We start from the raw sequence: 17017 nt of genomic DNA, 5'->3' as shown, positions 1-17017 counted from the left end.
AAAAAATCCACACGTAAAATCAGAGAGAAAAATCACAAAAAAATCAGAAGCAAGATACACTTGACAGCACAGAGTCACAATCAAAAATTTCCAGACACAATGGAGGCATCCATGTATATAGGTAGATTCCAGGCAAAAGCAGCTGCCAGGTCCCTCAGCCTGTCACATTTTGCCAGTTTTATTGGCTGCTGACTGGAGGCAAAATGCCTGGTAATTACGTTTTATCCTGTGTTCCCCTGTCAATTGCTTTTCTTCTTTTCCCAATACAAGCTAAGGAGAGAGACACAGATGACTCATCAGCTCTGGATGAGATCATCTAGTTAGATGCAGTCCTGTGCTTTCCGGTTCTTGTTATGAGATCTCTCTCCTTATTGGTTCCTACATAGCATAAAAAGATCTGCACTGAGGAATTTTGTCAGTGGGGCTTTGACTAAAGTCCTGCTCAAAGCTGGACTTTAGTCAAAGCCTCACTGTAAAAAACACCACATAAGATATGTGTGTCAGAGACCTGCAGGATACAGAAGCAATAGGAAAAGCAAGGATTTTATGAGAGGCACCTGATTCCGTTTGCAGTGCAGGAAATGTGCTAGAGACTGAAGCGGCTGATTTGGCAGTAAAATCTGCGATTCCAAGGTTAGCTTTAAATTATGTATTTTCTGAAATGATGATTTTCTTAGCAAATCTATTCATACAACGCTGAAATGTACTGATTTTATGCGCCATTCGAAGCCTCACTACGACAATTGTTATGTTGGCAAATAGCCTCAGCGCCTGGGAATCTGAAATTTTCAAGTGTAAGATTCTGCAATACATGCTTAGAGACTCTGACATCGCATTTCTGAATGTGATACCAGTAAACTGCAATCGGCAGCACAGTGGCACAATTAGCCGTCAGCAGGGAGAAATGGAAATTTCAGGTAGATAGACAGGATACAGACCCAAGATTCAGATACGTGATCACCTCCTACTTACCTCATAATGATTTCCCTTTTGATAATTGGATTCTGGTCCTAGGTAAACTACATTATTTCCTGCCATCTGTTTTCACTTTCATATTTTTCTGCCGGAGCAAACATTGAGATGGGAGGGAGAAATGAGTCAGCAGCTCTGACGCAGATCTCCAAGGTAACCACAGGCTTTGGTCCTATTGGTGGACTTGAGATCATTCTCGTCATTCTTCCGGGGAAAATTTGAATGCACACACTCCTTCAGAGGATTCAGAGGCGAGGAGAACTAATAGTATTTTCAGCATAGTGGGTCCTTCCTAGTCAGACTCTGGCTATATGCCAGCTCCCAGCTGCAAATATTTATAGCTGAAATCCGAATGTACATTGGCCCAGACACGGCAGACTGCTCTTGACATCTATATGACAAAAAACCCAGGGTAATTAGCAGTCAGGTACCGGTCTATTCCCAGTATTACTGTAAGGAATCACCTGTTATGATCTTTGCATCATGTCCATCCCTGCTTTTGAAACCTCTCCTTCTCTTTAAAGTTGTGGCACCACTCTCTCTGTCTTGAACACTGCACCATCTGCAAAGAAATAATTCCTTTAATGTTTTAGTATGACTGCGTCAAGTGGAGTCACTCCCTTCCTCTCTTCTCTGAGTTGCATTGTGAAAATTGATATGACATTGCAGGGTTTTTTTCATCAAAACAGAATCATTGATAATATTATGCAGTAACATATGAAAGCACTACCCTACCTGACACCAAAGACTCTGAATTAGAATAAAGTATAGAAGAGGAAACCTATTTCTTATCATCCTATTGCTTTTAAGGTTCTCACAGAATCAAATTTGCTGTTTTTATTGATATAGTCTTTGTGTATTTGCATATAAATACTCTGGTACATGATACTTTCTCACTTTTTCCCCATTCCTAATTAGGAAATCAAACAGCATGAGTTTCTTGGAAATCCAGTGTTTATTGAAGATAGCACAGAGGTATTACATACCTCCAGTGAAAATAATTAACACAATAGATATTTTGTTATTGTTTGTCTTGTTTTATATGCTTTGAAAAATTGCAGGACTTATCTTGTACATTCATCTCAGACTCTATATGTGTATGTCTGCTAGTAATGATGAGACTGGAAAACAATGCTACTTCGGAATCAAGAGCCTCCATTTCAATCTGTTACAATATTTCTACCATTTTTAAAATATAAGTGTATGAAACTTCCAATTAGGTTTTAAAGTCATGAAACACCATAACATATGACCACACAGCCTCTTAGTTTCTGTAGAAAGACCTTCCCCGCACACCATTATGTTATTTTCTTAACTAGTGCCAAAGGAAGATCTCTGTTGAGGGTCAAATGATGCTCAGATATATGAGCATATCAATATATCATTAGAGTCTGGGAAAATAAAATATTTTATGTTAGTCTCTCATCATTGTAGATTTAGATTCCTAGCCATCAAGGCTGTTTGAGTTATGTCTTTCATCATAGAGTCTTAATAACAATATTGACTTGATTTCTTGATTTTTTGGCCATGGAGTCACCAGAGTCAGACATGCTGAATCTTTTCCGGTAAGCCACTGCCATGTAAGAATATACAGATTGATAGAAATGGGTTAAATCAAGATGTGAGAGTTAGCCAATAAGAGGCTAGAGCAAATGGGTTAAACAGTATTCTCTGTTGTAATGAGAGCAGCAGGCTGCGTCCCCGGCACCTGGCCGCCCGCATGGCTTAGCTTATGCCCCGAAATAATTACACGGAAACTGTATTCTTTTAATCACTGCCTGGCCCATTAGTTCCAACCTCTTATTGGCTAGCTCTTACATATTGATCTAACCCATTTCTAATATTCTGTGTAGCCCATGAGCTGGCTTACCAGGGAAGATCTTAACCTGCATCTGTCTGGAGAGGGAGAATCATGGCGACTCCCTACTCGGCTTCTTTCTCCCAGCATTCTCTTCTGTCTACTCCACCCACCTAAGGGTTGGCCAATCAAATGGGCCAAGGCAGTTTCTTTATTAGTTAACCAATGACCTTCCTCCATCATTTCCCCTTTTTCTGTTTAAACAAAAAAAAGAAGGCTTTAACTTTAACAGCAAAATTACATATAACAAAACAGTTATCAAGTAAAAATTATAGTTACAATATTTATATCTATTTTATCTTTTATCATAACTAAGGAAAACTATAACTATCTATCCATTCTTCAACTCCATCAAAGACTCCAGAAGGATATAATATTACCTAAGTAAACAAGAACTAAGAAACTTCAAACTCTAGAAATGACAGAGACATCTCGCTGCCTGGACAGTCACTCAAAGTTCCTCTGTACCGTTGGGGCATCCATCTTCAGCCTACAGGCCCATAGTTTTCAGCAGACATTTCCATGAAGCAGGAAAATTCCAAAGACAGTTCAGTCATTTTCTGCTGTGTCCTGCAGAATGTCTCTTAGACTCTTTCATAAATCAGGAACCCCAAAAGACCATCTCACCTTTAGGCAAGTTTAGCAGTTCTCTCTCTGAGGGTTCTCTGTGTCCAGTTTATGCAATAGTCCAGGCAAGAACAGTTTCTTGCCCAAATGGCTATCAAACTCCATAAGGTTCCTCTTTGATGCCCATCTTCCTCTTGAAGTAGCTGGTGCTGCCAGGAGCAGAGTGTCTCATTGTCCTGAAAAGCCCTAAGTTATTAAAACATTAAATGCCATATTCTGTAGTCTTTGAAAGATATGAAGAATGCCTATCCAACTGAAATATATATCCCTAGCTGAAATATATCTATGCACATCTAGAAAATCTAACTAACATGACTAAAAGCTTGACAATTATTGATGATTATCCATTAACAACCTATATACATTACATTTTTAAATGAACTATACAATCACAATACCTTAATCAAGATTAGAAATATGCATATACATATAACAAAATTGACCTTCAAATCCACACCAATGCAAATTATATCTATATCATATCCCCCTTTAAATGTAAAAGAACATTTATAAACCATATTTGGGTACATGGGCGCAGTTTTTCTCTCCAAACTGCTTCCTGCTGAATGGGGGCGCTGTATTCAGATCTTTCATGGTGTAACCTGTGTGTCAGGGTCATCTCAGTCGGCAGTTGAATGAAGCAATTTTCTGAAGGTGTTCACAGCAACCTTTCAGGAGGGCGTGGTCTATCATACCATATTGGGATAGACGCAATCCACAGAGTCTCATCCTCTGTGAAAACAAAAGAAGACCCTCTCCAAAGCATCATATCCTTAGACCCATATTCTGAAATCATAATACCTTTGTATCCATTCTGGTTTAGCTTGGCAGCCCATATAATGAAATGTCTCTCTGCACTTAGCTCCTTTACAGTCAAAAATTTTAAAGAAAACACAATAATACAAAGAATCCAGACTCTCTGTGAATTTTCCATTGTTACATGGCTTATTTTTCTTTATTTCTTTTAATTTATAACTATCTGTACTCTGTCTCTTTAAAGACTTTACCCTTTTTTTAAGACATTAACTTTATTCTTTATATATATATTTTTCTCTCTCTCAAGCCTACGTACATTCATCCAACAGTGTCTGAATCAGTTCTATTGTGAATCTGTAATTTTTTTACTATCCAGGAGCATTTCTTAAAATGTTAAGCACTTCTTAAAAACTTAAGTTGCACCATGTACAGATAATATGGTATCGCCTGTGTGTGTCCTGCCCAGTCGAAACCTTAACTGCGCTGTTATTATGGTAATTATGGTAGTTCCTGCCTGAGACCAGCACAGTTCAGCATGGCGGAGCTGAGCCCTCCTGCCTCAGAGCCATTTGGTGCCCCTGAGCCACACACAGTTCCAGGCACACAGCAGTCCACATTGCCATCAAGCAAGCCATAGCACTTTACTCCAAAAGATCCATTCAAAAGCTCTGTCTCCAGCAGGAGCCAGACAGAGATCGTGATGGCGGCACAGCCCAGAAGGCCGGCATTTTAAAACAGCCAGTTTTTTCCTGCTGCTGAGTCAGGACAATTTCTTTGCGGCACGCAACCCACAAACAGCAAAAAGCTGTCTTAAATTCTCTCTGTGTCCTTTTTAAGCCCTCTCAGGTTTTACGTGGAGTTCATTAGCACGTTGGGTGCCACTCTGTTGTAATATGAGCGGCGGGGCTGCGTGTCCGGCACCCGGCCGCCCGCATGGCTAGCTTATGCCCCGAAATAATTACATGGAAACTATTCTTTTAATCACTGCCTGGCCCATTAGCTCTATCCTCTTATTGGCTAGCTCTTACATATTGATCTAACCCATTTCTAATATTCTGTGTAGTACCACGAGCTGGCTTACCAGGAAAGATCTTAACCTGCGTCTGTCTGGAGTGGGAGAATCATGGCGACTCTCTGACTCAGCTTCTTTCTCCCAGCATTCTCTTCTGTCTACTCCACCCACCTAAGGGTTGGCCAATCAAATGGGCCAAGGCAGTTTCTTTATTAGTTAACCAATGACCTTCCTCCATCATTAATTAATATAATTTCTGTTTTGTTATTTTGGGCTAAGCAAGCAGGATGGCTGGGATGAACAAGCAACCTTTCCCAGTAACAATTGGTGCTCAACATGATCAACTAAATCAATAAAATATATGAACTACAAAATATCTGAATAAATACAACTGTTTATTAAAATTATTTTTTGCAAATAGAAATGTATACATATAAACTCACACTCTATACACATTGTGGCAATTATGTGTATCCATTTTTATCATCAGAGTTTCAAAAACACAATTTCAGTAATCTCAATCCATTCCCACTTGGTTAGCACTAGCAGCTACAATATCATGTAGTCTGGTAATTTCTGATCAATCCACTACTCCAAACTTTCAGGAAGCTATTGTGGTTCATTTTCTACCTGTAAACACACACACACACACATGCATGCATGCATAGGCATGCATTTGACCCTATATTATAACAGGGTTTTATCCTTTCCATAATCCATTGCAATGGTCTTTCCATTTTGCTTTAGACAAAAGACTCTTCTACACCATCATGCCAAAATCTATGCATGGTATAATGATTGTGAGAATCCACATGCCTTTAATCCCAGCACTAGAGACAAAGAGGAATGCGGATCTCTGTGAGTTCGAGGCCACCCTGGTCTACAAGAGCTAGTTCCGGGACAGGAACCAAAAGCTATGAAGAAACCCTGTCTCGAAAATTAAAAAAAAAAAAAAAAAAAAATTTAGAATAAAAAGGGCATGATGCATTATGTGGTGACTGAGGATAACTCTCGTTTATTTATTTATTGAAACTGTGTATTCAAGAAGCCAGGGGGAATGCTCACCTGAGTCAGCACTTGAATAGCAGCATCAATATAGGACCTGGGGAAAATAGGGTCACTTCTCCTTTTACTAAGATCACTGCATTGCTCAAGATTTTCTGTAGACAATTTTTTAAAATAGGCACAGTCACTGAATATCTACTCATCATTTCTGAATTTCCTTCAAAGTTTGCAAGCTATCGATCCTAAGTTTTAATTACTGAGTCCTAATTTCTTTAGAATAAGATATATGTCCTGAAAATGAAAAGGTGGCTGCATTTGTATTTTCTCTGGGGAATTAACTACCCATCGGCAAGACTCTCCTGAAGCTGTCCAACTGTTGCACGCAAATTCTTTCATTTTTCATGGACAAACAAGATCCGTAATGGATAATGTAAACTTGTTGAAAATATTTTTTTTTAATTTTAATTTTTATTCTTTTTTAATTAAAATTTCCACCTGCTCCCCATTTCCCATTTCCCTCCCCTTCTCCCAAATATTGCCCCCTCCCCTCACTCCCCTCCCCCTCTCCCCACTCCTCTTCTCCTCCCCCCACACCATTCCCCCTCCCTCTCGATACTGAAGAGCAGTCCAAATTCCCTGCCCTGCGGGAAGAAGAAGGTCTTCTATCTACGTCCAGGAAGGTGAGCGTCGAAACAGGCTAAGCACCCACAAAGCCAGTTCATGTATTAGGATCGAAACCTAGTGCCATTGTCCTTGGCTTCTCATCAGCCTTCATTGTCCGCCATGCTCAGAGAGTCCAGTTTCAACCCATGCTTATTCAGTCCCAGACCAGCTGGCCTTGGTGGGCTCCCAATAAATCAGTTCCACTGTCACAGTGGGTGGGTGCACCCCTCGTGGTCCTGATTTCCTTGCTCATGTTCTCCCTCCTTCTGCTCCTCATTTGGACCTTAAGAGCTCAGACCGTTGCTCCAAATTGAGTCTCTGTCTCTACCTCGATCCATCGCCAGATGAAGGTTCTAAGGTGATATGTAAGATATTCATCAGTATAGGATAGGGTCATTTCAGGTTCCCTTTCCTCAGTTGCCCAAGGTACCAGCTGGTACAGCTGAAAATATTTTGTATATTTTGTATTAAATGAGCCACACATATCTGGCATAATATTATACTGTTTGCCATTACTGGAAGCAACACTTATCAATGATACCTCCTAATTTGTTGCTTTAATTGGCTGATGGAACACTACATGAAAATCGTTGAAAATATTTTGGAACCAAAGGGATAGTCAATACAATCTAAAAAATCTGAAATATTTTATAGGTATCATTTGGACCATACCTTAATGAGAAAGTAATCCAGTATAGTCTCTAAAGCTCAACCAAGGTGCACGGTCTCATTAACTATTTATAATTCTTGTATCAGTTTCCATTTTCCAGATTTCTATGTTGTGAGAGTACATATTTACCTGTTCACCCCTGCAAAGCAGCAGCCATAACTAGTCCTTGGGTGTATGAGTTTAAAATTCCTCAACAATTTTGAATGTAATCAGAAATGACACCTTTATTTCTAAAAGATGTCAAAGCAGCCTGATAAATTATGTTAGTACTCTCAGAGGCTAGCTGTTTAATAACCAAAAATATACCTTCTGGATCCATAATTATTCTTAGTGATAGCTGCATCAGCGTGGAGACAAAATCCTGGAACAAGTCAACAGGTCTCTGTATTATTAAAGGTAAGTCATCTGTCTGCTCTCCTGAAGGAAGAAATTTATTCCAAGAATTACTTGGGCCAGATTACTCACAGTTGTGGCCTGACTTTGTTCTGAAAACTCAGTTTTCCTCATCAGGTAGACTTTTCCATGTCAGGCAATCTTTGGCCATCTGTTTCCAATCCCTAGAGTATAAATTCTAAATCCATATACTCTAGCAGCGTGTGTAAACGGAGAAAACTGGTCACACTGAGCTTAGGTTGCTTTTATTAATTTGCCTTGTTTTAATGGTTCCAGGCCTTGTTGTCTGAGTAGATTTTCCTGATTATCTCATTGCTCTATTCTAGAAATACTTGAAATCCCTGAACATCTTCACACCGGCTCAATCCTTCTCTGGAAACTAGCTTGTACGAGAAATGCACAAAAAAAGTTGGGTGTGTGCCTTGCTCCAGGAGATCTCTGCACCATAGATGGATCTAAACCAGCCACTATGGTAGAAGTGTGATGCTTTTATGACAGAAGATTTTCAGAGACTTCCACTTCTGTAATAGTGAAATTACTAAGTCTCTGAGGCCTTTTAGCTCCTGTTCTAGCTTTCTACCCTCTTTGACTCTCAGAATTCCCAGTCAGAAGTGCATGATTTTAAAAATCCTCAGTATGGTACTTCATGGCTTCTTCTTCAGCTTACTAGGCTCAGACTGATTGTATCACAGTCCCATAAATACTTCTTATACTATCAGCTCCTCTGTCAGCAGAGAGTCTTGTCTCATTTTTAATCATTTCAGGGGAGCTATCTCTGCTGTTTAGGGTAGAGAACCTAACTCTCTCTTATAAGCACCCACAAATGAAGTAATTTGTGCTGCCAGAAGCAGACATATTTCACTGTTGAGAAAATTGTAAGTTCTTAAAAACTTTTAAATGCCATGTTCTTTGGTCTTTGAAGTGTTGAAGATTATCTATCTAACTGAACTATATCTCTGCATGTCTAGAAAACTTAAATAATGTTACTAAGATTTTGAGTATTATTGATGACTATCTATTAATCTATATTTCTTAACTATACATGACATTAAATGATCTGCAAAGACAATACCTTAACCAAGAGCAGAAATAATATACCAAAATCAACCTTAAATGTTTATCAGTAAACTAAGTTTCAATTCAATGCAAAGTGTTCATCTCTCTATATGATATCCCACTTTAAATAAAGATCAACATATATAATTATTTGAAAATTTGCATGTAGTTTTCTCCAAAATGCTTCCTATACTTGTTGGGAAACTTTTTATAGGGTTTCTAAAGATCTTCTGGGAGGTCTTGCTCCCACAAATAACATTAGCCTGGTAACAATCCACAGGTTCTCATCTTCTGTGGAACAAAAAGAGGACATCTTGTCAAAAGTAACATATCCACCATGTGGTGATGGTGCACAACTTTAATCCCAGCACTTGGGACTCCAGAGTCAGAGGCAGGTGGATCTCTGTGAGTTTTAGTCCCGCCTTGTCTACAGAGCTAGTTCCAGGACAGTCTGCAAAGCAACAGAGAAACCATGTCTTGAAAAACCGATAAATTAAAAGAATATCTTTAGATTCAAATTTTGATGCATTCAAAATATATGTTTTCATATACCATAGGAGCCCATGAATCAAATGTCCATCTGCCATCCCTGTATAACATTCAGTTATTTGGTTTTAATTTATTTTCTGTTGCTATTTTCCAACATTACTGCAGCCTCTACTCTGCCTCCCATTTCACTCCTCCAATTGGACAACCTCTTACTCTGTTCCTCCAATGTATTTTCACAATATGAGGCAGAATTCTCATGGACACCAGCAAAGCTTGGCCTAAAAACGTGCCATAACACTAGGCATCTCTCACTATATTTATGCAGAAAAATACAATCCTGTATGAGGAACAGGTTTCAAAGTATCAGCCAAAACCACAGGAACAAATCATTCTCTCACTGCCAGGTGTCCCACAAATAGATCAACCATCACAACAATCACAAATAAGCAGAGGAACTAGGTGAGTCTCATGAAGGCACCGTGGTTATTGGTATATCGCGCAGTAATTTCTGAAAATCATTCAAAGTTTGCCATCTTTCTCTTTTAATTTCCAATTTCTGAGGCTTAATCTCTTTTGGATAAGCGTATGTTTCAAAATATTCAAAAGATGTCTGTCTTTGTACTTTCACTGGGGTAATTACTAACTCTAAAAGTACAGGATTCTGCTGAAGCTGACAATATATTACAAACAAAATTACTTCATTTAAATGGACAAGCAAGTCATCATCCTTAAAGGATTATATAAACTTGTGGAAATTGAATTGTAAGATTTTGTGTAGTCTGAGCCACAGATTTCTGGCATAATATAAAACATTTTGTCATACACTGATGCAAGATGTTCTAATGATATCTTCTAATTGTTTTTTTTTTTAATTAACCGATGAAACACTAACTGCAAATCTTTGACAATTTCAGTGAGGGCAGGGGGTGGTATAAAAAGAATCTTTTAAATATAGAACAACATTATAGGTATCTTTTGTTATGGAAGAAACAGAAGGCAATGCAAGATGTATAGCTCCAATTAACTGTCATTAACGATTCTTAAATCTTATATCAATCTCCAATTTCCAGATTTCTATGTAAGGAGGAACATCTTTAACTTTTTTTTTTTTTTGTAAAACAGAAGTCATAGCTAGGCATTGGCTGTACGAGTGTCCAATATCTAAGGATATACAAATAAAATTAGAAATAATACTCTTATTTCTAAATGATCTCAAAGCAGACTTAAATACTAAAATAGTATAGTCGTAGTCCAGCTTTACTTCTCAAGCATCCAGTTTCTGTGTCTCCAATTAATATGTTTGGTTAATGCGGCATCCTGAAACAATTCATCAGGTCCCTGAATTAACTGACATAAGACTTCCATCTGCTCTCCAGAAGACAGAAGTTTATTCCAGGCCTTCTTGTCATTGAAGTAACTTGTGCATATACTGCTATTTCAAAATTTAATTGCTGATTTCTTTTTCTATGAAGTCACTCACCAGTAAGCATATAAAAAGAAAAAGGAATTTGTTGGATCAGATTTCTCAGATCTGTGACCCAACATCTTTCTTCATGCTTGGTTTTCAACAACAGATAGTCTCTATCTGACAGGCAAGCTTTGTCCAAATGTTTCCATTTTCCACAGTGTAAGGCTTCTAAAATCCTGTACTCCAGCAGCATTTGCATCAAAGGAGCATTTGGGCCATACTGAGTTCAGGTTGCTTTTAATTCTTTGAGTTGTTTGAATGGGAACAGGGCAAATAAGTTACTATTTATCCTGCACATATCTTTGCTCTATTGGTAATAACATTTGTACTTTATCTCCTCAGCAAGTACCTTCTCTGAAACCAGCTTGCTTGAGAGATACACAACACATCTGGGTGTTTGCACTACTCCAGGTCTCTGCATCATTGCTTGATCTAAACCAGCCTTGGGTAAGAAGATGAGTGCTTTTGTGATAAGAGGAGATTTAAAGAGTTTCCAACTTCTGTGAAGGTAATGTTGCTAAATTCCTCAAGCTTCTTAGATCCTGCTTTATTATGCCACCAGTTTCTACTTCTCAGCATTGCTCACCGGAAGCAAAGGACTTGAAAACTCCCTATTCTTGTTCTTAGCAGTGTCTACCCATAGCTCTCTCTAGGCACAGGCTGCTCATAATCAAACAGTACTATAAATGTTTCCTCATCTAACAGCTCCTGTGGTTGATAGGAGTGTCCTGTCTCTCTTCTAACCACTGCAGGCTGAACTATATTTTACCTATTATGTGCAAATACAAACTCTCCCTTATGAGCCCCCACAAATGAAAAGAATACTTTGTGCTAATTCCATGTTATAATGGTCTTGGTATTTCACCTCAATTTTTCTGTGTTCAAAGTACCATGCTTGGGAAATCAAAGGGTGAGTTTCTCTGCAAATTCTAAAAATTTCTGTTTTTGAAACTGATCCACCTAAGCTCCTCTAGCTTGTAAATTATCTCCAAGGCAATTGCATAGTCACTTAACGACTGATTTTCTGTCACAATACAAATTTATTTACAATTATAATTCACCGTTATTCAACTCATGTTCACTTTTACTTTTTTTCCTAAGAACTTACTCTTTACTTAACACCTGTGGTATCTTCCACTTTTTGGTATTGATCAGGCAATATGTCCATAGTTCCAGTTTCACTTCTGAGGAGCCATCACTTATTGTCCTGACCTACCCATTTCCATACTTGTGGAAGGGATGAGGATTAAGATCAAAATTTACAAGAGAAAATATATAGATATTGAAGGACACCCAGTGAATACTGATATATATCTCAAGTTTTTTTGTTTTGTTTTGTTTTGTTGCTTTTTTCGAGACAGGGTTTCTCTGTGGTTTTGGAGCCTGTCCTGGAACTAGTACTTGTAGACCAGGCTGGTCTCAAACTCACAGAGATCCACCTGCCTCTGCCTCCCAAGTGCTGGGATTAAAGGTGTGTGCCACCACCGCCAGGCCATGTCTCAAGTTTTTTATTCAAAGTTCTTATATAACTCAGTCCAAAGATGGTTTAAGAGGCAAGACATCCTTGCCATGATACAAAGAACAAACAAAGTAATATTCTCTCAAAATCACCAAACAGGGAACAACCACACCCTGAGTCAAAATATCATTTTTTTCTTCTCAAAATGTCCTATAACAACACCTTAAGTCAAATCATCCTAGCTTATACCCTTAAAGAAACAAGTGCAGATCTGGACTCTCTGACCCTTAGTTCTATCTGTTCCCTGACTACTAAAGTTCTGTTCTATCATCAAGACCATGGCAGTTTCTTTATTCATTACAATGAAAGAAACACACAAACATAAGGAACTCCCACATCAGACTGTAAATGAGTTAAGTATGGAGAGATATTTCATAGTATGTTTTGCTAATCTAAACCAGCATAAATGCTTTAAAGATATATTGTTTTCAAAATTTGGTATTTGTTGTATATTATATTTATGTATAATTCATTCTATAATATTATATATAATATGAAATTATAATTTGACTGCATAAAAACTACACATATAAACATACAAAAACTGATCACAACAAATCAGAAGACAGATACATTGGCAGCCCAGATTCACAATCAAAAATCTCCAGACAGGAATGAAGGCTTCCATGGATATAGGGAGTTTTGAGGCAATAGCAAGCTGCTGGCTCACACAACCTGTCACATTTTGACAGTTTTGTAGGATGTTAGCTGGAGGCAAAACACAGCGTAAAGTACATTTTATTCTGGGTTCCCCTGTCATTTGCTCTACTTCATTTCACAACACACAGGGAGGAATGACTCATCAGCTCTGGATGAGATCACCATGTTCAATGCAGTCCTTTGATTTCCGGTCCTTAGTTTGAGATCTCTTTCCTTATTGGTTCTTAGATGGCATAAAAAGGTCTGCACTCAGGGATTTTGCCAGTGGGGCTTTGACTTAAGTCCTGCTAAAAGCTGGACTTAAGTCAAGGCCTCACCATAAACAACACCAGAGAAAACATATGTGTGGCAGAGACCTTCAGGATGCAGAAGATATAGGAAAAGCAAAGAATTTGTGAGAAGAGTCACCTGTTCCTGTTTGCAGTGCAGGAAATGTGCTCGAGTCTGATGCCACTGATTCAGCCGTAAAATCTGTGATTCATAGGTGAGCCTTAGGTTTTGTATTTTCTGAAATGAATATTTTCTTTAAAAGTCTATACCTGACAACGACCGGGTTGTACTCATCTTATGCGTCTTCGGAGGTCACTCTAAGATAATTGCTATGTCAGCAAATAGCCTCCGGTACCTGGGAATATGAAAATTTCAAGTGTCTGATTCCCTCATCAGTATGCCTGGGGACTCTGACATGATATTTCTGAATGTAATACCAGGAAACTGCAATCCGCAGCACAGTATCACAATCAGCCATCAGCAGGAAGAAATGCAAATTTTCTGGTATATATGTAGGATACAGACACAAGAAGTCAGATATGTGATCACATCCTAGTTAACCCACAATGATTTCCCCTTTTTAATAATTGGATTCTGGTACTAGGTAAACTAATTTTTTTTTTCCCGTCATCCACTTTAATTTTTTCTGTCAGAGGAAACATTGAGATGGGAGGGAGAAATAAGCCAGCAGCTCTGATGCAGATCTCCAAGGTAACCACAGGCTTTGTTCCGATTGGTCAGATTGAGATCACACTCCTCATTGTTCAGGGATAAATTTGAATGCACACACTCCTTCAGTCCGCAGCAAGGAGAGCTAATAATATTGTTAGCATAGCAGGTCCTTCCTAGTCAGCCTCTGGGAATATGCTATCTCTCAGCTACAAATGTTTATATCTGAAACCAGAACGTACATTGGCCTAGACCCAGCAGACTGCTGCTGGCATCTTTATAAGAAAAAGCCCAGGGAAATTAGAGTCAGTTAATCGTTTATTCCCACTATTACAGTTCTGAGTCACCTGTTATGTCTGTGTGTCATGTCCATCCCTGTTTCTGAAAATTCTCCTTTTCTTTAAAATTTCTGTCTCTGTCTGTAAACTCTGAAGTAACTGCAAGGAAATATTTCAATTTAAGTTTTAGAATTTCAGAGTGACAAGGGGAGTCATGCCCTTTACTCTATTCACTCACTGAGTTTCATTGTCAAAACTGGTATGACATTGTAGGTTTTTTTTTTAAATAAAAAAAGACTCATTGAAAATATTATGTAGTAATAATAATATATGAAAGCAGTTCCGTATTGTCACCAAAGACACTGAATTTAGAATAAGGTATAGAAGATTAAACATACTTTTTACCATCCTATTGCATTTTAGGTTTTCACATGCTCAAATTTGCTGTTTTGGTCAAAATAGTCTTTATGTTTTTGAATATAAATACTCATGTACATGATACTTTCAAACTGTATGCTCATTCCTAATTAGGAAATCAGACAGCCTGAGCTTTTTTCAAAATCAAGTGTTTATTGATGGTGGCAGCTAGGTATTATATACTTCCCTTGAAAATAATTAACACAATAGATTTCTTTATTATTGTGTGTCTTGTTGTTGTATGCTTTGAACAAGTACAGATCTTATATTGTATCTTCCATAGCAGACTCTAAATGCATACGTCTGCTACTAATGTTGAGACTTGAAAACATTGGTGCTTTAGAATCAAGACCCTTTATTTGAATCTGTCACAGTGTTTCTGCCATCTTTAAGATATAAATGTATGAGTCTTTCAAGTAGTTTTAAAAGCATGAAACATCAAATCATAGAACATACAGCCTCTTATTTTCTATAGAAAGATCTTCCCTGCACATGTTATTTTCCTATTAGTGCCAAAGATCATCTCTGATGAGGGTCAAATTATGCTCAGATATATGAACATATCTATATTTCGTTAGACTATGGAAGAATAAAATATATTATATTTATGAAAGCCTGTCACCATTGTAGTTATACATTCCTAGTCATTAAGGCTATTTGAGTTATGCCTTCCATCATATAGTTTTAATAACAATATTTACTTGATTTCTGTTCTGATATTTGGCTATTATGACAAAAATACTACTGAAGACTTCTTACTGTTTTCTTTTTGTGTGTAGCTAATGAGAGGATTGATCTGCAATTATAGCACAGGTAGTCAATCCTACTTAAATTACTCATAATAGGAGACTTATTAACATTCTACAATGATGAAAGTATGTAGGAACTTTCAAAGCAGGTTCTTTCCACTGTATGGGCATTGTAAGCATATTTTTGAAATCGTCTGTGAATGTCTAGTTTTGCAACTATAGCCATGACTTCAGCAAATAAAGAGATGAAATAACATATGTATGTGTAAGGTAATTTGTTCTTGTAAAGACAGATATTTCTTTCCCTAGCATCTCACATTTTTATTAAGTACATCAATCTCTGTCTGAAGCCAAACATTTATTTTAGCTTGCTCTATCCAGAGTTTAAGAGAGTCTTTATGCTATTTCTCTACAAAGTGTTTTGTCTGCAAGGACATATTTAAAACAATACCAGCCACAGAAGTAGTAGCAACAACAGCAATAAGACTAACAATTATAGCTTATGATGTCAAACATGTGCTTTGTCTTTTCAATATCTTTTTGAAGAATTCTACAATATTATCTAGATTTTGAGCCCAAGAATGACTCAAGTAACAGGCAGCCAAATATGTGTATGCTGTTGTATTATCATAAATGACTGATTATGAGGATTAAACTTTTCAGAGGAATTAATTCATAAATACAATTGACAATCATAACAATTCCAGTCGTAAAATTAATTCTTCCAACAAAGATACATGTGGTAGAGGCACATATGCAATAACATTACTATTCCAAATAAGGGAAATTTATGAGTATAATCAGATAGTACTGTTTCAATAAATGAGCCATTTAAAAGCTGAACATGTTTTAAGGCAGCCACAATCTTCTGAATTGCAGTAGGGGGCTGTGAGTAAGGCAATATAATTATCACTGATTCCTCCGTCTCCCAATGCCAGAAGACGTCTTCCAGGTATCATTTCATACTTGGCTCAATTCAACCTGGTAACATTATCACACAAGTGGTAATATTCCATTCAGAACATGTGTTAATAAACTGAACATATGGGCCCTAAGTGATCTACTTATTTTGAATGATTTTGCAAAATTTCCCCTAAAAAATCTTCCAAATAAATGGCTGATATTTTAATTGATAATACATAAAATCTGGACACACAGGATATGATAATTCACTATTTTCAATAATATTCTACAAGGTGATTAATGGACCATGCTGAAAATCTTTTAAGATGAGAAAGAGATCTACCTATATTAATATTAGGTTGTAACCAATGATGTAATTCCATTGATAAACAAAGACAAGTTCCAATTCTTATTGGCTTTCTATCATCCTTATATGTAACGTTATAAGAGGTCCCATCAAAATTATTCAGACAAGTCAAGTCATTCCAAGGAGGAGAGAGGATACTTACAGTGATATACACTAAAACATCAATATCTCCTTAAAGGACAGGCTGAAACCTAGGTGTATAAGAGACATAAGCAC

At 37.5% G+C, this 17017-nt stretch overlaps 2 long non-coding RNA genes across 3 annotated transcripts in view; one reads left to right on the top strand and one right to left on the bottom strand.

Moving 5' to 3' along the window:
- The window catches only part of LOC130865075 (uncharacterized), a 54513-nt gene extending 41942 nt beyond the window's left edge, over positions 1–12571 (top strand). Inside the window, exon 4 of the long non-coding RNA XR_009056075.1 lies at positions 11312–12571. This is a non-coding gene — a long non-coding RNA (uncharacterized LOC130865075). The remainder of the gene's footprint in view (positions 1–11311) is intronic.
- The window catches only part of LOC130865073 (uncharacterized), a 134080-nt gene that overhangs the window by 3609 nt on the left and 113454 nt on the right, over positions 1–17017 (bottom strand). The window lies entirely within an intron of this gene.

The sequence above is a fragment of the Chionomys nivalis genome, chromosome 23, assembly GCF_950005125.1.
Source record: "Chionomys nivalis chromosome 23, mChiNiv1.1, whole genome shotgun sequence".
NCBI lineage: Eukaryota > Metazoa > Chordata > Mammalia > Rodentia > Cricetidae > Chionomys > Chionomys nivalis.
Note: the sequence above shows the minus strand (reverse complement) of the source record. Positions and strands in the feature narration are given on the sequence as shown.